Below are 22,038 nucleotides of genomic sequence, written 5' to 3' on the forward strand. Positions count from 1 at the left end.
AGCAGAGAGCTGGACTGGAAGAGGGGCAACCGGGACAGAATCCGGCACCCCGACCGGGACTAGAACCTGGGCTGCCGGCGCCACAGGGGGAGGATTAGCCTATTGAGCTGCGGCACTGGCCACGAGGATTATTTAAGCACCGTAATTTGGGGCAGTCTGGCCACACTAATAATATCTTATGGAATATCACAAAATTAACTTTAACTTAAACTACAAGTACGTTTCTTAAGCTCAACTTGTAAATTAAATATAATCCATGTACTTTGACCCTCCTTTGGAGGAAGGAGATAAGCATGGAATAAAACTAACCATAAGAAGATATCACTATTCAACAAATTAGATTACCATTAATATAAAATATAGCATACCTGCCAAAGTTTGTTTTGTTAAAAGGAAAGGAGAGTTGGCAAGTCTCAGTCATTTTCTCTGAAACATGAAAAGGACTATTAATGAAAGTCTACATTTCATTCACAGCAAAGCTGTAACCTCCAACACCTCAGATTGCATGCAGTTCTCTTCGTACCATGTCAGTCCTGTTTCCTGAACTCTTTATGCTCACTGATATTTCCTTTTCACTTAGATATAGGCAGTCAGAATTGAACATCTGAATTTATACTGATATTTAATATTGACACAAAGCTTTCTACCCCTGAAACATACACATAAGCACAAAATTATTGAAATACGGGGGGAGATCAAAAACCATACACAGTTGTATGAATCCAATCATTGCCAAATGGCCTGGTGCTGAAGTAGTTTATATGAAGAGCCCAGGACCCCAACGTTCTCCTGGGGGGATAATGATGGGTTCCATATTGATTGACTCATCGTTGAGGTGAGTCAGAAGTCTAAGTCACACTAGGTTCTGTGACCTTTCTTCAGTAACATTTATACCACTTCGTTATGTGTAAGGCTGTAGACCTTGGGTGAGAACATGGATAGTTCAAAACCTCAGACAAAGCTGATGCAGATGAACAGGCTGAAGTCACTCTGGAAACAATTTGAGGAGTGGAAATGGGGAATGACCGCTAAAGGGTACAGAATTTCTCCTCAAGGTGATGGCAATGTTTTCAAATTAGATGGTGTAACAGGTGGCACAACGCTGAGGGAACTGTATCCATTAAATAGGTCCATTTTACGTATGTGACATACGTTTCAATAAACTGTTAAAAAAGAAAACATTTCAAAAACTACTGAAAATGTTTCAGTTCTGACTTCAATATAGATAACAAGTTTCATAAACTAAAAAACAGAGCTCCAGTTCTAGCACTGACAGCACCCTTTCCCCAAACTGAATATATATCATTTATTCTTTTTTTTTTAAGATCTATTTATTTATTTGAAAGTCAGAGTTACACAGAAAGAGAAGGAGAGCCAGAGAGAGAGAGGTCTTCCATCTGCTGCTTCACTCCCCAGTTGGCCACAATAGCCGGAGCTTCCCCCATCCAAAGCCAGGAGCCAGGAGCTTCCTCCGGGTTTCCCATGCAGGTGCAGGGGCCCAAGGACTTGAGCCATCTTCTACTGTTTTCCCAGGCCATAGCAGAGAGCTGGGTCAGAAGTGGAGCAGCCAGGACTCGAACCGGCGCCCATATGGGATGCCGGCACTACAAGCAGCGGCTTTACCTGCTATGCCACTGCGCTGGCCCCCATTTATTTATTATATCAGTTTGTGCAAAGGGATCATGAGAATTCAGAAAAATTATTTGGAAACAATTATCTAACCTTAAAAACATAAGTAAACAAACCATTCTTTGGGTATGTTAATAAAATGCTAGCAAAAAGTGGATGAACAATAATTCTTCAGGGATTCTAAAAATATACATAAACAAATATATCTTAATACATACTGAAGCTAATAATTCAAATATGTCAATTAAATTGCATTTCATCTACTGAGAACAGACATTTAAGAAAGATGGCTCAGATGTGTGAGTAATCCCATGTTCCCAGTTTTCAAGGATTTCAGATTTTGAAACATTTGCATACATACAATGAAATATTTGGGGGCTAGGATTCAAGTCTAAACACAAAATGCATTGTTTCATGTAACCCTTAGACACATATCCTGCAGATAATTTTATACAACATTGTTACTGTGCCTATGCTTCATTTTATTTATTTACTCATTTTAGTTGAGAGGTACAGGAAGATAAAGACAGGGAGAGACCCAGGAGAAATCTCCCATCCACTGGTTCACTCCCCAATGCCTGTAACAGCCAGAGGCTGTGCCAGGCCGAAGTCAGGAGCCAGGAACTCAATCCAAGTCCTCCATATGGGTGGCAGGAGCCCAACTACTTGAGCCACCACCTGCTGCCTCCCAGGGTGCCCATTAGCTGGAAAGCTAGACTTGGGAACTAAGCCAGGACTCAAACTCAGGCACTGTGATGGGAGATACAGGCATGGCAAGTGGCAGCTTATCCACTATGCAAAATGCCCACCCCAGTAGGTCCAGGGTTTGACTGCAATATGTTACATGAGGTAAATTCATACACACATGTATATATAGATATATATGTTTTTAAATATATATACAATGTATAAATATATATACACACATGTATACATATATTTTAAAATATATACACAATACATGCATATATACACATATACAAATCTAAGTATTTTCTACAATATGAAACAGCTACTCAATAAGGTAAACTACAAATAATAATTTTAGTACTACTGTGAATACAATTGTGATGGCACTGATCAGATTGTCTCAAAGGTCAAGAGAAGACTAAGCCACTTGCATGTTGCTGACTCCTGGCATACTAATATGTAAGTGAAAAAATTCAAAATAGAGCAGCAAGCATCACAGTTAAACTTAAGCCACCACCGGAGACATGACATCCCGCGTGGGAGGGCCTGGCGTGAGCCCTAGCTCCTCCACTTCCGATTCAGTTGTCACTAATATGCAGCTTGGGAGGCAGCACGTGACAATTCAAGTGCTTGGGTTCCTGCCATCCACACGGGACCCAGATGGAGTTCTTAGCTCTGGGTTTCTGCTTCACTCAGCCCTGGCTATGTTAGCATCTGGGGAGTGAACCAGCTGATGGAAAATCTGTCTTTCTCTGTCTTCTCTTTTGCTCTGCTTTTTACATAAAATAAAAATAAACTCTTTAAAAATCTAAAACACGGCCGGCCCTGCAGCTCACTAGGCTAATCCTCTGCCTGCAGTGCTGACACCCCGGGTTCTAGTCCCATTTGGGGTGCCAGATTCTGTCCCAGTTGCTCCTCTTCCAGTCCAGCTCTCTGCTGTGGCCCGGGAGGGCAGTGGAGTCCTTGGGCCCTGCACCCGCATGGGAGACCGGGAGGAAGTACCCGGCTCCTGGCTTCGGATCGGCGCATAGCTGGCTGTAGCGGCCATTAGGGGAGTGAACCAACAGAAGGAAGACCTTTCTCTCTGTCTCTCTCTCACTGTCTATAACTCTCTGTCTCTCTCTCTCTCTCTCTCTCACGGTCTAACTCTGCCTGGAAGGAGGGGAGGGGAGGGGAGGGGAGGGCAGGGAAGGAGAGGAGAGGAGAGGAGAAGAGAGGAGAGGAGAGGAGAGGAGAGGAGAGGAGAGGAGAGGAGAGGAGAGGAGAGAAGAGGAGAGAAGAGGAGAGAAGAGGAGAGAAGAGAAGAGGAGAGGAATATTAGAGAACATGTGAATTATGGTTTCAAAAGGCTATTATTTAAAAAATTCATATAAACTGCAAAGTGTATACGGTTTCAAAACTCATATAGAAAGGTTATAAATTTATTGAATGCAGACTATTTCTCAATAAGGCAGATTTTAAAAGGAAAGAAATTAATGCTTTAAACATGATGACCACGTATACGGCCTGGTTTGAGGATAACACCAACATCTGCAGGAGCCTTTTCACAGATGTGAGGTCTGTGTAGGCCAATGGCCTCCTCCCCACCCATGCCACTGCCCCCACTGACACACACACTCAGAATTTCAGCCTAGAATCAGGTTTCTACCAGGGCAATAAAATCAAGAGATCACGTCTTCCTTATTTCGTTCATATTGTAACTCCTCAAAGGAACAGCAGAACCAAGCTTCCACTCTGGGACAGGAGTGACCAGGCATTATAAAAGAAACAACCTGAGCAATAAAACAGAGCATAAATGCTAGGTTTCCAAAGTAACCTTTGGCTGTGTTATGTACGTGTGGAGGAAGAGGCAAGAGAAACAGGTCACCCACACTTTCCTCTGTTTCAGTCCTCCCTTTATTTTGCTAGTTTTACCAAAAAGATGACACAGAGAGAAAGAGGAGGCATTTTTCTAGTATTTGGTCCCAAAGTGAAAGGATTGCATAACGGTTTAACATCATGGACTTTGTGATTAAATGTGTACGTGAGTTCTGACTCAGTCAATGCCACTAATTATCTAATATCTCTAAGTCTCAGTTTTCTCCTCTGTCAAATGAGATAACAATAGGTGGAAAAGACAAAGCTCACTGCCTAGGATACAGTGAAAAAGCTTAATAAGCATGAGTTATTTTGATAACTGTAGGGGATGCTTGATAATTCCACAGCCACTTTTAAAGGAGTAGTGACTAGGGACTCATCTTAGGTTCTAGAGCAACTAGCTACTGGATTCTTTAGAAACGTAGGGTTTTTAAGACTTCTTCATCTTTAATTACTTCTGATACTTAGAACCAAGATGCTTAAACCAAGATCTGAATATTGGCAGACTGTCATTCAGAATCATTCAAAAGCAGTGTGTAGGACAGATTAAGTATCCCTAATCCGAATATCCCAAACCTGGAAGGCTCCAAAATCCAAAACATCTTGTGAACCATCGTGACACCAAAAGCGGAAGATTATACACCCAACCTCATGTGATGGGTGACAGTCAAATCGCAGGCACACTAAAAATACTGCATAAAATTACCTTCAGCTCATGTGAGTAACATGTATACAGAACCTACATGCATTTCCTGTTCAGATTTTAGTCCTACTCCAAAGATATCGTATTATGTATGTGCAAATATTCCAGGATTTGGAAAATTTTTAATCGAAAATACTTCTGGTTCTAAGCAGTTTGCATAAGGGATATTCAGCCTCCATCAGGATTTGGTTTCCTCTCAAGTTTCAGGTTCAAGGCCTAAGAGCTAGGAATTTCATAATCTGCAGTTTTTAAAAGGCACACTGTGCTCCTGAGCCAGGTCGCCCACAGAACTCAGAAACACTGCTCTCAACCCGGACTGCCCTGGCAGCCTCTGGGGAGTGTCTATACCAGCCACCTCCCTCACCCGACTGCCCTGCCACAGAACCTTGTCTTCCCTGCTCTTTTAAAAGCTCCCAGGTGGTTCTAATGGGCAGCCAGGGTTGAAGATCACTGCCCTATCAGATGGAAGAATAATTCCAGACTGGCTGCCCACTCTCCTCTCTCAGTGGAGGAAGGGAACAGGCAAGGAGGGGAAGAGAATGACAGACAGCTGTGGGGAGAGGGAGGCCCCGGAGCAGGTGTCAGCTCTGCTGCCTGTCTGTGCAGGCTGCTAGGACAGAACACCGCACAAGCAGCGGCTTATCAACACCAAAAACTCATTTCTCCCAGCTCTGGAGGCTGCGAAGCCCACGATGGAGGCAGACTTGGTGTCTGGTGACGGTTCACTCTCTGGTTTACTGTGTGCTCACAGGGTGGAAGGGGAGAAGGGATGCTAATCACGTGCATCAGGTTCCATGCTCACGGCTGATCATCTCCCAGAGTCCTCCCTCCCAACACCATCCCCTCGGGGGTCAAGATCTCAACTTACGGCACAAACATGCAGAATGTAGATGCCATGGGCACCACCGAAATGCAGCAGCCAGATGTGGTGCCTTTCTAGTTCCGCCCTGTCATCTACACTGCCAGCAACACGGTCGATTCGCTTTCATCCCCAGATCTCCACTAATCATCGCATTGAAACCACAGAAACAAAATCAAAAATTCTTACAGGAACGGTAACCATGGCCAAAATTATTTTCTTGCTTTTTCTATCAAATATTTGAGGAAATGCAGGAGGGGAACACTTTGGAGAGGTTTTTATTTTTTTTTTATTTGCAGAGGTTTTTATTTTGTGAAAATAGGAAAAGGTGGTATCAGAAAATGTATTAAATGACTTCAAAAAGCAACCTTTAACATACTACTGAGCCTAAATGAAAAGCTTACAGAAAAATAAGCGGCCCTCTGCACAGAATCAAAACTACACACAACCAGAGAGCAGAATAATTGGACTTCTCAGGAGAACATGACTTTGTTTCTAAGCGCCATGGAGCACAGCAGGAATACAAAGCAACGCATGGTCCCCAGCTCCCTCTCCACTTGTGACATTTGGCTCGGTCCCCACTGCTGGTGGCAACGCTACCAACCCCACACTTTGATGTGGCAAATTCTCAAAATCTGTTGGCCGGTCGCGAGCTGGAGAATGAGCCCAATTTCACTCTGCGGCTCCAGAGGGAGCAAGCATGCACGTTAATGCCAGCCCAAAGAGAGAAAAGCCCTTTCTCTCTCTCTCTTTCTCTCTCTCTCTCTATATATGTGTGTGTGTGTGTGTGTATACACATATATACACATATATGTAAATATACACATATATGTAAATATACATATATTTATATATTTATACGTATATGTATATATTTATACATATAAAAATACATATATTTACACAAATATAAACATTATATATATAAACATATATACATTAGGTATATTTATACATATATAAACATTTTTAAAGAGTTATTTATTTAGTTGAAAGGTAGTGCAACAGAGAGAGGAAGAAGGAAGAGAGAGAAATCTTGCATCCACTGGTTTACTCCCAAATGGTAGCAACAGCCAGGTCAGGGCCAAGCTGAACTCTACCATGGGTGGCAGAGACCCAAGGACTTGGGCCATCTTCCTCTGCCTTCCAGGTACTTTAGCAGGAAGCTGGATTGAAAGCAGAGCAGCTGGGTCTTGAACTGATGCTCCCATACATGATGCCAGCATCTGAAGTGGTGGCTTAATCCTCTGTGTCATGCTAGCCCTTCCCCGTTCCCGTCTCTTCCCCACAATACCAATGGCCAAGCAGGGGCTCAACCATCTTGAAAGCCACCTTCTCCTCTGCACCAATCGAGGAAGAGATCCAGGGCAAAGCAGCTCCAAGACTCTTTGGGTACCCAGTGCCAAAATACATACCCCAACTCTCTCAGTCCAAGCCACACTCCCCAGACAGCCTCCACCATCCCCAAAAGGGCAGGCATGGGGTTGGCAGAAGGAACCCCGAGAAGATTCTAATGATGATGATGGTGTTGATGAGGGGGAGGATAATTATAATAAGGCTGTCAACATAATAACAGACTGAAATAACCTCTCAGTTGGGAAAGCAAGTTGGGGACAGGCTGTGAGCTTTTGCCAGTGGTTTGATGTGGTCCACAAGAACAGGGAGTAGAATTTCCACTTTCCTGTGACTTAAGTAGCTACAGTTTCATACAAGTATACACACCGATATTTATATCTATAAATACATGGAGACATACATGATTCACTTTCATCCCCAAATCTCCACTAATCATCACACTGAAATCACAGAAACAAAATAAATATATATATATATATATATATATATATATATATATTCTGGACAAGAAATGACAGCATGGCTTGGGCCTTAGAGAACCTGAGCCTATGTCCCAGCTCCACTACCAGCCAAGGGCATAACCTTAAGCATCTACTTTAATTTTTGTGTGTCTCACTTTCTCCAGCTACAGAGTGGAGAAATGATAGCATTTACCTCATCAGACTGTCATGGTGATCATATGAGTTAATTATTTCTGCAAAGCACTTAGCACAGTGCCTGGTGCATAGTATTCTCAATATAAATGATCAGCTCTTCATCCCTTTAAACATAACTAATAGTTACAGAAAGATTTTATATCCTGATACAGTTCTACCCTCCTAAATCTTAAAAGCCCTATTCTTGTAAATACATCTGGTCCAAAGATCCTCAGCTGCCCCCTGCCCTGCCCCCATAGCTCATCTTCTATTAAACACTTGATCTCAGAGCCACCTGCACTGAAAACACCTCCCTCTCCCTCTCCCTCCCTCCCTCCCTCCCTCTCTCTCTCTCTCTCTCACACACACACACACACACACACACACTTATTACCACATCCCTTGCACCAGGAGATACAATGTGGAAATGGCATGTTTCAACATCTCTTAGGGACCATTTCTCACAGAAAGGAGTGAGTGAATGGAAAGAAGATCGCTATGAGGAAGGACCCCAAGGACAAGGACGAGAGCCCTCAGGTCACCCACAGCCAAGGGAAGACAAAACAAAAAGCCACTGAAGCCCAAACAGCAACTTCCCACCTCCCTTTCTCCCTCTTCCTCCACTCCCTTCTTCTCCCCTTCTTCATTTTCTCCTCGACTCACAGCACACAGTTCAGCAGCACCCTTCTCCAGACGCAGCTGTGCAGTCACTGGTTCTACTTGTTGGTAGAACAGAGATGAAAAGCAATCATCAATGTTGACAATGGCTACAAGTGACCTAAAATCGGCTGCTTGGGGGCCAGTGCTGTGGCACACCAGGTTAAGCCGTCATCTGCAGTGCCAGCATCCCACCTGGGTGCTGGTTGGGGTCTCAGCTGCTCCACTTCCGAACCAGCTCCCTGCTACTACACCTGCTAAGCCCAACTGCTTGGGCTCCTGCACCTATGTGGGAGACTTGGAGGAAGCTCCTGGCTCCTGGCTTTCAGCTTCAGCCTGGCACAGTCCTGGCCATTGCGGCCATTTAGGTAGCGAACCAGCGGATGGAAGATTCTCTCTCTCTCTCTCTCTCTCCTCTCTCTGTAACTCTGACTCTCAAATAAATAAATATCAGCTGCTTGCTCTCTCAAGCACTGCACAGTCAAGTTTGTCTTTGCATTCTTCATACCTCAGTTCTGCTCTTGCCCTGGTGCAAAGAGACTCCTTCCTGATTCTAAACACTCACTGGATCTTCCTGCCAAAAATGGTTCTCCAGAGAGGCTGTACCCAAGGTACATTAAAAAAGCAAATGGAGGCTTCCATTTTAAAGCTGCATCTGCACCCAAGTGTGTTCCCACTCATGAGCGAAGCCTATGCTAACACGTAGAGGACGCCGCAGCTGGCTGTGCGGACCACCACGCCCAGTACCCGCCGCGGAGTCATTACTTAGGAAATGGTAGATGCTGTTGCTGCAGGGGCACCTTTGCACACTTTCTTGAAAGAGAGCTCTCCCTGCGGCCACTTCTGCATCTCCTCATCATTTGCTCAACTCAGAGTTTTCTGGCTTCTGATGTATCCGAACAGGGAAACTGTCCTTATTGTGGTGACCCAGTCCCACCAGCCCCTCATGGCCAAGTCAGCACAACCTCCTCAATCTTAATATCATGGCCCCTCTCAGCGCCATGAGCTCACTCCCCCATGACCCCTGAAGCTCTCTCACTTCACCAAGTGACCACAGATAGTCAAGGGAAGCAGACTAACGTCTCTATCTCTCTTCAGAACTCCAGCTCCTCGTTTCCAACCAATCTCTAGCCCCTACCTATGTCAGGACCTCACCTGCACATTCCCAGGCTCCTCAGACTCAGCATATCCATAATCCCTCCCCCTGAATGCCATCTGGAAAGCTAACCTCACCATCCTTCCATGTGCCCAAGCGCTAGGGCGCCTTTGCTCACGACCTCTTTCTTCCTCCTTTCCCAGCATCCCAGGTCCTACAGACAAGCAGCTCTGCAGTCAGATGCTTCCTTTGCAACCCCTGTGCAAACATCTGGCCTCACACAGCTGCCTGCTGGATTCCCTGTGTGCTCTCTGCACCTGCTGCAGCTCATCTGCCACACCATTGCCAGAGCCAACCTTTAGGAGCCATAGATCTCTGATCATTTCTAGGTTTCCTAACTTTTCAAATCTCCTTGTTGTTCTGCATCATCCATGGTTCATCCATTAGCAAATTACATGTTTTTATTACCTGTGTTATTATAAACTCCCTAGGAAATCAACGATGAACATCCCTGCTCTCCTGGAGCTTACGGTCTCCCATCATTGAAACTGTAATTTTATTCAAAATTTACACAGAAAAACAAGAAATAGGTTTTATAAATCTATATGCTGTCCAAATGACATTACATATTAGTCCTTTTTTTAGATTTTATTTATTTATTCAAAATGCAGAGTTACAGAGAGACAGAGGGAGAGACAGAGGGAGAGACAGAGGGGGGAAGAGAGAGAGAAAGAGAGAGAGAAAGAGAGAGATCCTCTATCCACTGGTTTACTCCCCAGATGGCTGCAAAGGCCAGAGCTGAACCTATCTGAAGCCAGGAGCCAGGAGCTTCCTCTGGTTCTCCCACAAGGTGCAGGGGCCCAAGGACCTGGGCCTCTTCCATTGCCTTCCAAGGCCATAGCAGAGAGCTGGATTGGAAGTGGAGCAGCCAGGACTCGTACCAGCACCCATATGGGATGCCCGCACTGCAGGCAGTGGCTTTACCCGCTACGCCACAATGGTGGCCCCTACATATTAGCTCTTGAAACCTCTAGCTAGTTATCTGACCCTCTCTGTTTTTCTCTAAAAGTTGGCAACAAGCCATCCTCCAACCAAATCATTTTAGGATGTCCCATAGCCTGGGGATACAAACCTTCTAAAGGCACTCAACTCATTTTTTTTTTTTTAAATGAAAGATATTTGATTAGTTATATGAGTAAACAGGTAATTTAGATACGTATTTGTATGCAAAGTAGGTTTCGTTGAGCTTTCACTAGGCGCCAGTTTTAATTCTTACATTTCAGGTTTGAGCCGTGCTCCTGGCCCTCTCACGCTTTGACTGCTGGAGGCGGCAGGAATGACTTTCTCCAACGAGCCAACCTGACAAACCCCGGCTTGTCCTTCAGGGCTGAGCCTAACTCTCTCCTCCTTGGTCAAGCCATCTGAGCTCACGGCCGTTTGGGCAGCTCTGCTATGACAGGGACCACAATGCATGGTTATTGTCTCTTAAGGGAGTTCAACATCAAGAACAGCCCATATCCCTAGCAGTAAGGATTTTCCCCAGCTGAGATCTTCAAGAAAATCTTGCGAAATCGGGTGTTGGAAATGTAGATCTGGAGTTCAGAAGAAAGGTCAGGGCTAAGGGTGGCGTCTTCAGGCTCCTTCCTTTGTGAATGTGTGAGCACTTGGTGAGCTACAGAGCCTGGAGATGTCACGTGGGAGTCGGCTCATGAAAGCTATGAGGGTAGTGGTTTACAAGGAAGACGAAGGTAAACACTATCAGGACTGGGGTGAGATGGGTCTTAAGGTAAAGCATCTGAGGCACAAGCCTATCCCATATCCCTAACGTGCAGCATTGCAGCTGGCACTACTCAAAGCACAACAAATCTACATGGAACGAGAGAAAGCATGCATAGAGAACCTAGTTAGGTACATCTCCTGTACAGTCAAGTAATGAACCAAATATCTTTCATTCAACACAATGAATAGTTGGGCACATCTAGAAGGCCTGTGGCAGGAAGGAAAGGTGGTCCCTAAGTTGGTGGGGCTGCGAGTCTGCATAAACCAAATCTGTCACTAACATGAGCAAAACATCAGATGCTATGTCTTTATCGTTCAGGTGATTTCATAATTCTTTCAGTTACGGTTTTACATGGTAAACATTCAATGACATCTACTGTATTCTGAAGCGCAAAGGGGTGTTGACTCATGACTGGGGCCAGCACAAGGACAGACGATGGCCCTGAGCTGTCACTCAAACCCTGCTGTTTGTCCTCTCAGGGCCAGCTCAGGCACAGGAAGGTATGTGGTTTCTCTGAACGTGCCATTCTTGTTTTATTTATTCAGACACTTCCTTCCCACTGTCAACATCTGCTCTGCACTTTAAGTCAGACCCATTTATTTGTAACACAGCCTAGCCAAATGCAAGAAACCCGTCTTTAAAAATACAGTTTTATGGCACAGAGGCAGGGGTTGGGGGCGTACGAGACAGAAAGAAGTCAGCAATGGTTTCCAAAATACAGTTAAATAAGAAGAATTAGCACTGGTGTTATATAGCACAGTCGGTAACTATGGTCTACAACAGTAATTTCTGATAGATTTTGAAATAACTGAAAAAAAGTGTGAAAGTTGTCAAGACACAGAAATGATAAATGTTTAAGCAGATGAAAATGTTAATTATCTTAATTTGATCATTACAAACTATATACTGTATTGAATTCTCATGCTATAACCATACTCTAAACAAATATTATGCATCAATTAAAAATGCAATCATATTAAAGAATTTCATTTGGAATTAGAATCATATGCAATTCATTCTTTTTATTTTTTAGATACATATACATATGATTTTTAAAATTCCAAACTGCTGTATTAACTAATAAAAGCAAACCTCTGGACTGCCTCAGATAGCTCTATTTTTTAAGAGAGGGATAGAATTCACGATGATATCCTTGCTTGGTGAAGATGATGAAGATTTCTTTGAGCACTGTGAAGTCAAGCCTGTAAATATACCTTATCCAAGTTACTAGAATGAATTTCTCAGTATTTATTATCTTACATTAAGGTGAGAAGGAAGAGCAGGAAAGAAGATGTTTAGTGAAACAGCATTGTACCCTTGAATTAAACCACATTCATTGTCCCTGCAAGGGATCATTAATTAACCGTTGGGGGCCAGTGAACTTTATCAACAGCATGGCAATGGAAAAAGGATGTCCTTTGACCTTCAAAGCCTTGTAGAACAATTATTCAGCTCCTCCAAGGCTAACACGGGATACGTGAGTACTACAACGGTTTTAGCAAAAGGGGAAGAAATGGGATAGAGACAAACTGGAGGGAGTCTGGGACCAGGGAAGTCTGACGTCAGAAGGGACTTTGGAAATCACCTACTTTACACACTAGCAATGCTCAGGCCAAATCTGCTCTCTAGATGTTCTTTGTTAGGCTCCCTGATATCTCTCTTTTTGGCAAATGTAAATGAATTGGCAGTGTTTTAAAATGTAAATATTTCCCACCAAAGTCTGAATTTTTGGATTCTTTAGAAAAATCAGAAGCTCTGGAGAAACTGGACCTCATTCTTACGTAACAAGTAACTGGATCTGAGTGGCACATTCTCTGCAGTTCCCTCCACTCTAACATCTCCTGCATACAAGACCAAGTTAAGAGCTTCACCTGTACTACCCTCTCCTCTGCCCATCCCTATTGTCCCCAGTTGCTGCTCATTTGTGTCTGAGCTGCCTGGGTGAACCCTGTGAGCTTACCATGACCAATCTTAATTCCACCCCTCAATTTACATCATGTGAAAGCTGAGGCAGACATGTGAAGCTAGAGGAAAGACCAGTATCTAGATCCCTTACCCACCGATCCAGTGAACACTCATGTACTTCTAAGTCCTATTTGCAAGCTCAGAAGAAGAAATGGTAGGATCTGCAAGTCATTCAGAGACCAAAGATGGAAACCTAGAGAGAATTTAATTGGAGGATGTGTGCAGTTATATACAAACACTCTGCCATTTTATACAAGAGACCTGAGCATCCATGGATTTCAGCATCTGAGGGGCTTCCTGGGACCAACCCCCCACAAATACTGAGGGGCAAATGTATAGGCAAAATGAGCCCCAGACACTTAAATACAAGTAGGTGGCAACACCTCCCTAAGTCCCACACTTTTACCATGTTGGCTGTACGCTAGGCTCTTGCTGCTACTTATTCTATCCACACCCAACATCCTGCAAAGCTTGGCCTGAAGAGTAGTATTCTGGGGAGGAAATCCATCGATACTGATGTGTTCTTTTGTTGAGTAGATGTTTTGCACAATTTCTACTTGATCATGTATGGTATGAGCTGTTGTTTGAATGCACACTTTGGCATGCCACATACAAACTTGTATGTTTGTTGCATTACCTTCAGAATTTAAAAAAAAAAAAAAAGGCATACTAAAACCTATATGGGATGCTGCAACAAAAAACATGTAGTGTTTTCGGGGAATTTACTGGGAGCAATAAGAATACCGGAAACTGACACTCTTCCAGAGAGCTAGCTGGCCTGGTCTTCATCTTTAATGCTGTCACATTGACTAATGTACTGTGTACACAGATCATGATAGCACATTTTATGCAGATTCAGCATGCTGTTTTGCTACATTTATACACTGTATACTGACCAACTCGGGATGCTCAACTCTCATCTCCAAAATTTACTCTTTCTTTATGATGAGAACATTCAAAAATCCTCTCGTCTAGCTTTTACTACCTTTTCTCACACAACAGCCTGTCTCTTCTCAAAGGGCTTAAGTGCTTCTTTTGAGTGGGTTATAAAAGCAAAAGATCTTATTATAGTTTTAAGCTGTATTAAAACATTAAAATCTGTTCCACCATTGAATGTGCAAAGTGTAACTAATCAGAATGAGAACACAAAGAAAAAATTATAAAGAACTACTCCTTCAACAAGTACCAGCTCCAATTCCAACTGCTCGTCATAAGAGTTATCACGTATTTGACCCTTGTTCTATAATGACATTATAATTCAAAGGTCAGGCCCTGCATGCACTCAGATCATGATCCTACCACTTACTAGGCTGAATGACCTTGGCAAAAAAATCACTCTAGCATCAAGATAATCTGATCCCCATAGCGTAAGACATGTGATTCCTCTGATAGAACATGTTTAATAAACATTAACTAGGATTATTATTACCAATCACTAGACAGCAGCCTTACCTTGCACACTGGCCCATGAAACAGAGGTGATTTCCCATCCAACATTTTAATCATGCGGAGTTGTTACACCATAAGATTCCACATTTAAATAAAGCATCGAACGCTGTTCTGACTTTTTTACATTAGTCTTTTACATTAACATAGATGGGAAGCAAATACTCTTGAGATTCTAACAACTTACTTATTTTAAGGGGAAACTCACAAACAGAACTTAAAACACAATAGAAGATGCTGACATTGGTGGTACCAATATAATAGTGTTCAAACACATCTTAATTTCTTAGCATGATTTGCAGATTCTCCACAATCTAGCTCTATCTCACCCACCCAGTCCAAAAGCCCAGGCCTGGTTTATTCCAAACTGCTCTGCTTCCTTCAAACACACCAGACATCCACACCTCTGTGCTATTCCCTTATTTCAGCAGGATTTTATGGCATCAAAGAAATCCTGTCCTTTCTTCAAATCCCAGCTAAAACCACAACACTTTTCTCATGTCTTCACCTTGAATGAACCTCTCTTGTTCTTGGTCATTCAACAGCACATTACTGCTGTGTATTGTAGATATCTTATGCATTACAGATATCTGTAAACATACCTATCTTTCCCAGGAGACTAAATTCTTTGAAGGTAGGGACTGTGTGTTCTCTCCATGAACTCAACTTTGCATTATAGTTCAATCCCATTATCCACCCAACTATTCTGATATCTACAAGGAACCTCCCAAAGAAAACTCCAGCTAGCTCAAAATACATACACTTTTGCCATATCTAATTAAAGTTGAAGTCACCAGGTGATACTCCTTGGAATGCTGTAGTTATACAAGCAGATATTGTTTGTTTTCCCCTTTCCTACAAGCCTTCTATATTCAATTGCATTTTCTGAATCAAGGCCCAGAGATAGAGGCCTGCATTGTGGCACAGCAAGTTAAACAGCCAGTCTCCCATATGAGTGCAAGTTCAAGTCCTGCTGCTCAACTTCCAATCTAGATCACTGCTAACGCACCCGGGAAAGCTGTGCAACATGGCCCAAGTCCTTGGGCCCCTGCCATCCACGTGGGAGACCTGCATGGAGTTCCAGGCTTCTGCTCAGCCTGGCCCAGGCCCAGCCCTAGCCTTTGTGGTCATCTGGGGAGTGAACCAGTAGATTGAAGATCTCTCCCTGTCTCTCTCTTTCTCTCTCTCTCTCTCTCTCTCTGTAACTCTTTCAAATAAAATAAATCTTAAATTAAAAAAAGGTTCAAGAGATATCTCACATTAGAAAAAGATGAAATCTTGAGATCCATTGGAGCAAGGACATAAAACGCGAAAATTAACCATACGTAACTGGCCCCCTCTAGCTCTAATTTCATAGCCAGATCCACCCCCAAAGCTCTATGAACTGAACAAATTTCAAACACACCACTGCTGCCTCTCAAAGTCAGAAGCTGGAAGAACATCATCTACGGTCCTCGGCCACCTCCCCACATCTCTCGCCCTTCGCCCTTCCTGATACTCAGGCCATAGATGAGAAGGGTCCCTGTTCTCCTACTCACACATAAGTGAGAGGAACCAAGAAGGGCGTTCCTAGGTGGTCAGTGTGGCATAAGTTGTAGAATCCCCATAGGTTAAATGCTTCTATTATCTAATGTCTATTCCATGGGCGGGGTGGGGGGAGATACACGCTCTGGCAGTGACATAGGTACCTGCATTTACACTCTATTCAAAAGAAGCTGTAATCACATAATGAATCACCTGTCCCTTCCCTTCAGAGTCTTCTCCAGCTTCCTCACTCTGCCTATACCAGCCTGAAGAATTTCTCAGAGCTGACACCTGACCAAATAGATAACAAACCATTAGGACACACGAAATGGACAGAATTTGACAGAATAGCTGAGCTTTCTACTCTGGGACAGGAGCTGAAAATCCAACTACAATCTAAACTATTATTCAGATAATTCAAGGTTTATTAAAAAAAAAAAAATTTGGCCCAGGAAATTGATTCGAAAACGTTATATCTCATAATTTACTAAAAATGTAATGTATTTCGTGTAAACCCCGCCTAAACTTCCAGGATGGTTTGTGCCGGACAGACCAGGCATGCCAAGGATAAGCAAAAGCACCGTTTTGCTTTTGATGGCCAAATTGTGTAAATGGTTGCCAGCTCCTGGCCAGCTTCTGCGTACCGCTGAGGCCAGATTTGGTTACCTGGAGCGAGCCCGAGACGGGCCATGAAGCACCAAGTCCTAGCAAGTTCCCGCTAGGAGTCCAGGTGCCCGAAGTGCCTGGCTCTCCCGCGGCGGCGGCTACACCAGGCTCCAGCGCTCGGCCCGGGCTGACCCTGCGGTGCTGAACCTGGCGCCGCCGCGCAGAATCCGCCCGCCCCGCGCGCTGCTCTCCTCGCAGTCCACGCGCCCCAATCAGGGGACACCTGCGTGCAGCCTGCCGCCTCGACCAGGGCGGCCGGAGGCCTAGCGGCCCTCCGGGCATGGAGACCCACCTGGATTGCACTCCTGGTTCTCCCTGTGCAGCCTCCAGCAGCCCTAGAAGCTATCTCCAGGAGTCCCGGGACGGATCTCCTCTCTGCACCCCATCCGGGGACACCATCTTCCCCCTAGGGGCCCCTCTCTGGTTCAGAGTCCCAGAGTCACTTGCCCAACGCGGAGCGGCACACCATCCAACAGGGTGGTGTCGAGGCACCGACCCTCGGCCCCCACCCTGGCACACGCCCCAAACAAGAAACCGGTTCCGAGCTGCTCGGCCCCCAGGGACCGCGTCGCCGCCGGGTCCTTGTACTGCTCAGACACCAAGCGGTTGCTCCTGGCCTCCAGGAGGCTGGGCGGCAGGGGCGGCCGCCGGCCTGGGTCCCCCGCGAGCTCCAGCCCCTTTACCTGAGCACCGGCCTCGGCAGGGGGCTCCGGGGCGCAGCACAGGGCGCAGTGCCCCGGGCGGGCCGAGCGGGTGGTGCGCTGGGGACCGCGGCCGCCGCTCTCCCCTGCAGCTGCTGGCGGGCCGGCGTCTATTTATCCGGGGGCCCGGCCCCCGCCGGGGTATTGGGCAATCGGGGCCGCTACGCGCTGCCCCGGGGGCCGCCGCCCTCTGCCCCCGCCGAGCCCCGCGGCGGCGACGGCGGCGGCGGCCACATGGAACTCAGAAGCCGGCCCCTCCTCTGGGCTCCACCTTCTCTTTCTCCTCCTCCCTGGGAAGTTAATCCCGGTCTTTCTGTCCCTTGTCTCTCTTCTTCGTGGGGCACCCCGGCCAGTCTGAACCGGTTGTGACTGCGCGGTTGGTGGGGGAAGGAGGAGGAGGCGGCGGCTGCGGCGGAGATGGAGGCGGAAAAGCGAGCGGTAGGGGCGCTGCGCCTGCTCTCGCGCTGGCGGCCTGGCCGGGCCAGGCCAGGCCAAGGCGGAGGGAGGGCACTGCCCGGCCGGCCCGAGCCACCCAGGCCGCGCGCGAGGTGGGCACCGCCAGCCGGACGCCCTCCCGGGCGCACACGCACGCGCCTGCAGGCGCCGCTGCGCCCCCGCCGCCCACCGCGTGCCCCAGCCGAGCCCGCCAAGGGCCGTGAGCGTCTGGGGGGAGCGAGGGGTCTGGAAATGAATAGAAGTTGCCCTCGTCTCCCTGGCTCCCAGGGCCTCCGGGCGCCCTCCTGGCCGGAGCTGTATACCCAGCTGGCTGGGATCCCGGAGAAACGGGCACCACAACTTTGTGGAGTCGGTGCTCCTGGGCAGTGGGGAGTGTGGATGCCAAGTGCTGTCCTTTGTGACAGCTCCACGGGAAAGGAGGGCGCCCCGCCGTGCACACGGGGAGAGCGCTGGCACAGGACCTTTAACGTGTCCCTGTCCAGCAGGTGACCTGCGCTGACAAGCCCATCTCTGGCTAAAAGGAGACGGGCATAGGCGCCGACACGGACAGTGCTGTGTCCCCAGAATCACTGCCCCACACTGGATGTGGGCCGTGGACACCCGGGGTTCACTGGTTGGAACCCCCTGCGGCGACACGCACATTTTGTGCCCCTGTGTGAATGTGCGTTTTCTCCTGCATGGGCGCCATATTTTCTTCCGGCTTCTCTAAAGGGGCTAGGGCCACCCCCACCTTGGTGCCAATTCCGATTATCCATTGAACGCCTCTCATTCTGGCGCGCAGAGGGTTGGTTTCAGGAGTGCAGACTAAGCTGCCGACCTTCCCTGAGTTTTCTCTTCCTTGCCTCTGATGTCTGCAGTTGGGGGGTCTGTGTGAGCTGGGAGTTCAGAACCCCAGCCCTGTCACCCCGATCCTGGGTTTTGCAGTACGAATACGGTGGAGGGCAAGCCCTTCCCCCCACCCACAGCAGGGTTTCCTTCTGCACAATTTAGGGGCTTCGGGTTCCGGGGAAGAGAACGGCCATCGGTAGTCACCAGTATTTTGTCTTGTCCTAGAAGCCGGGAAAGAGTGGGATTAACAGTAGGAGCAGGGAAGAAAATGATACTGCCTACACCCTTAAAAACTGTGTTTGAAGAGGAGAGAGCATACAAAGGCTTCGCACCATGTGCTCACTTTGACCTGTTTTGGGATTGTTCAACTGTGTTTACTCTTGGTAATGCTTTGACCTGTATGCTGATAATTTGTGTGCTTTTCTTTGTATGCTTCAATAAAAGCTATTTTTTATAGTGTTTTCTTTGAATCAAACTGATCACAATCACCAGTACAGTATGTTGGTCAGACAGTCTCTATTGGAGGACCAGAACACTTGTTTGAAAGCTATTCCTACAACCACCAACTAGTTTCTGAAATTGCTATGTCCCTCTTCCCACCTGCCCCAAGTTTTCCCAGATGTCTTTCTCTTAGGGTGTCTGGCCAGCTCTCCCAGGTTTCCTCAAGCCAGTGCATGTCTACCAACTAAAAACTGGGTCCCTCTTCGCGGGCAGGTGAGGTTCAGGCTTTGGCACAAGACCCAGGCCAGAAGTCACCCTCACATGGCTGCAGGGCCAGGCTTTGACAGCTAGAAGGCAGTCTGGTGCACTTAGCATTGGAACCGGCTCTGGGAGCCACGGCCACTTGACTCAGAAGATTGTCACCAGGCAGGAAGGTGACAATCGTCCCCACCCCTGTGAAGGTTCATCATTCAGTCACCAAGATGTGCAAGTGAGACAATCTACTCCAACCGTGACACTTGACCTGCAAATGAAATTTGACTCCGAGAAGCGAGAAGCGGGAGAAATGCCCCCAGTCAATCACCCTGGGGCAAGAAGAGGGGTAACATTAAAGTTTGCAGGGTCAAGGCTAAAACCTATTTGTGATGGCCCAGGTCTCCACCCCCAGTGACAGGCGAGGGTCAGGTAAGTTAAACGCTGCTGGCCTTACAGCTTTATGTAGTGTCTGCCCATTGGGTCAGTCTCCAGGCCCAGGAGTCAGGTCATTTCAGTGAGATGGTGTGAGAATACAGTTGGTCATTAAATACAGTGGATTTAAATGAACACCCCTTGGCAAGAAAAGTAACCTTGGAGAAAACTTTTTTAATTTATTTGTAAGGCAGAGTGACAGAGAACTTCCATCTACTGGTTCACTCCCCAAATGGTTGCAAATAGCCAGCCTGTAGCTGCACTCCTGTAACAACCAGGCCAAATCCTGGAGCCTGCACTCTATCTGGGTCTCCCCGTTGGGCCATCTCCCACTGTTTTCCCAAGCCCATTAGCTTGATTGGAAGTGGAGCAACTGGGACTTAAACCAGCACTCATATGGTTTACCAGAATCACAGGCAGGAACCCCAGAAAAACAAAAACAAAACTTGTAAAGAAAAAGTTGGTACAGAGGTGGTGCTTTGAACAAGAATCTGTTCTTTGTTTTCCTAATTTGTTTGCTCCTTCAGTCCTTTGGAGAATAAGATGGAAAAATTATCCTAAGATTGCTCCTTGGTCCTCATTCAGCAAGGAAGCTGAAACAAAACAGGGGGCTGGTGCTGGTGCTGTGGCACAGCATGTTATAAGCCCCGGCCTGCAACTCCGGCATCCCATATGGCTGCCGATTTGAGTCCAGGCTGCTCCACTTCCAATCCAGCTCTCTGCTACGGCCTAGGAAAGCAGTAGAAGATGGCCCAAGTCCTTGGGCCCCTGCATCCGTGTGGGAGACCTGGAAGAAGCTCCTGACTCCTGCCTTTGGATTGGTACAGCTCTAGCTATTGGGGTCATTTGGGGAGTGAACCAGTGGATGGAAGACCTCTCTCTGGCTCTGCCTCTCTCTGTAACTCTGTCTTTCAAGTAAATAAAATAATAAATCTTAAAAAAATAATAATAAAGAGGAGCCGGCGCTGTGGCGCAGCAGGTTAACGCATGGCCTGAAGTGCCGGCGTCCCATGTGGGCACCGGTTGGAGACCCGGCTGGCCCACTTCCGACCTAGCTCTCTGTTATGGCCTGGGAAAGCAGTAGAAGATGGCCCAAGTCCTTGAGCCCCTGCACCTGTGTGGGAAACCTGGAGGAGGCTCCTGGCTCCTGGCTTCAGATCGGCGCAGCTCCTGCCGTTGTGGCCAATTGGGGAGTGAACCATTGGATGGAAGACCTCTCTCTCTCTCTCTCTCTCTCTCTCTCTCTCTCTCTCTCTTCTCTCTCTGTATAGCTCTGACTTTCAAATAAATAAATAAATCTTTTTTAAAAAAATAAAGAAACATAACAGGGGGCTGGTGGTGGGATAGAGGAGACAGGTGCATTTGATCAGCCCCTGTCACTGATCCAGCACTCACCCAGCTGACCACAGTTTCCTTCCTCACCTCTACTTCGCAGGTTCTTTTCCTCTGAACATTGTCATTCTTCCTCTGTTCCTGAATGACAGCACAGTGCCAAAGAAAGTACACCTTGAGATGAAAATAATGAAAGAAAATATAATTGAGGGCTTTTATAGCAGTTAGCCCAGAGATCTAAAGTCATTCTTTTAATTAATTCCATTTCATTCTCTCACAATCTGGCAGATGAAAGACAAGAAAATAATGAAAGATAAATGATTCTCTGATGTCTATAGAGCTTTTGTTCAAAAGGACCAGTTTTCACACGTTCAAATTGACTGAAAAGGCAGGAAATAGCAGATTTGTACCAGCACTCCTCCAGAACATCATTTCATCTTCTCTCCCTTTATCTTTGATCATACTAACTACTCAAATAATTTTTAATCTTAGGGGAGAGGATGGGGAGAGAAATAGATGCTTTGCTTTGAGAATCTGCTAATGGCCAAGGACTGTGCTTTCTCACATACCCCGCAAAGCCTCTCCTGTGGTTAAGTGTTGCTCTCTTCACTTCACAGAGGTAGAGATTGGAATTCCAAGAGGTTGACTTACGTGGTGACTCCCTCAGTGCGTAGGTAAGCGATGGGGTGAGAATCAGACCTGGGTCTGGCCGATTGCTAAGCCTGCGTTC

The 22,038-nt window shown here is 46.3% G+C and overlaps 1 protein-coding gene across 4 annotated transcripts in view; it reads right to left on the reverse strand.

The window, feature by feature from the left end:
• Positions 1-21,459, reverse strand: part of SLC16A9 (solute carrier family 16 member 9) — a 52,715-nt gene extending 31,256 nt beyond the window's left edge. Inside the window, exon 1 of one of the 4 annotated variants that reach the window (XM_062214876.1) lies at positions 21,399-21,459. The gene's annotated coding sequence lies outside the window, so the exon portion shown is untranslated. Of the gene's footprint in view, positions 1-16,410; positions 16,496-17,155; positions 17,235-17,546; positions 17,635-21,398 lie in introns of those variants that run through there. The other 3 variants (XM_062214873.1, XM_062214877.1, XM_062214875.1) reach the window with 3 other exon arrangements.
• Positions 21,460-22,038: the final 579 nt, after the last annotated feature.

The sequence above is a fragment of the Lepus europaeus genome, chromosome 17 (assembly GCF_033115175.1).
Source record: "Lepus europaeus isolate LE1 chromosome 17, mLepTim1.pri, whole genome shotgun sequence".
NCBI lineage: Eukaryota > Metazoa > Chordata > Mammalia > Lagomorpha > Leporidae > Lepus > Lepus europaeus.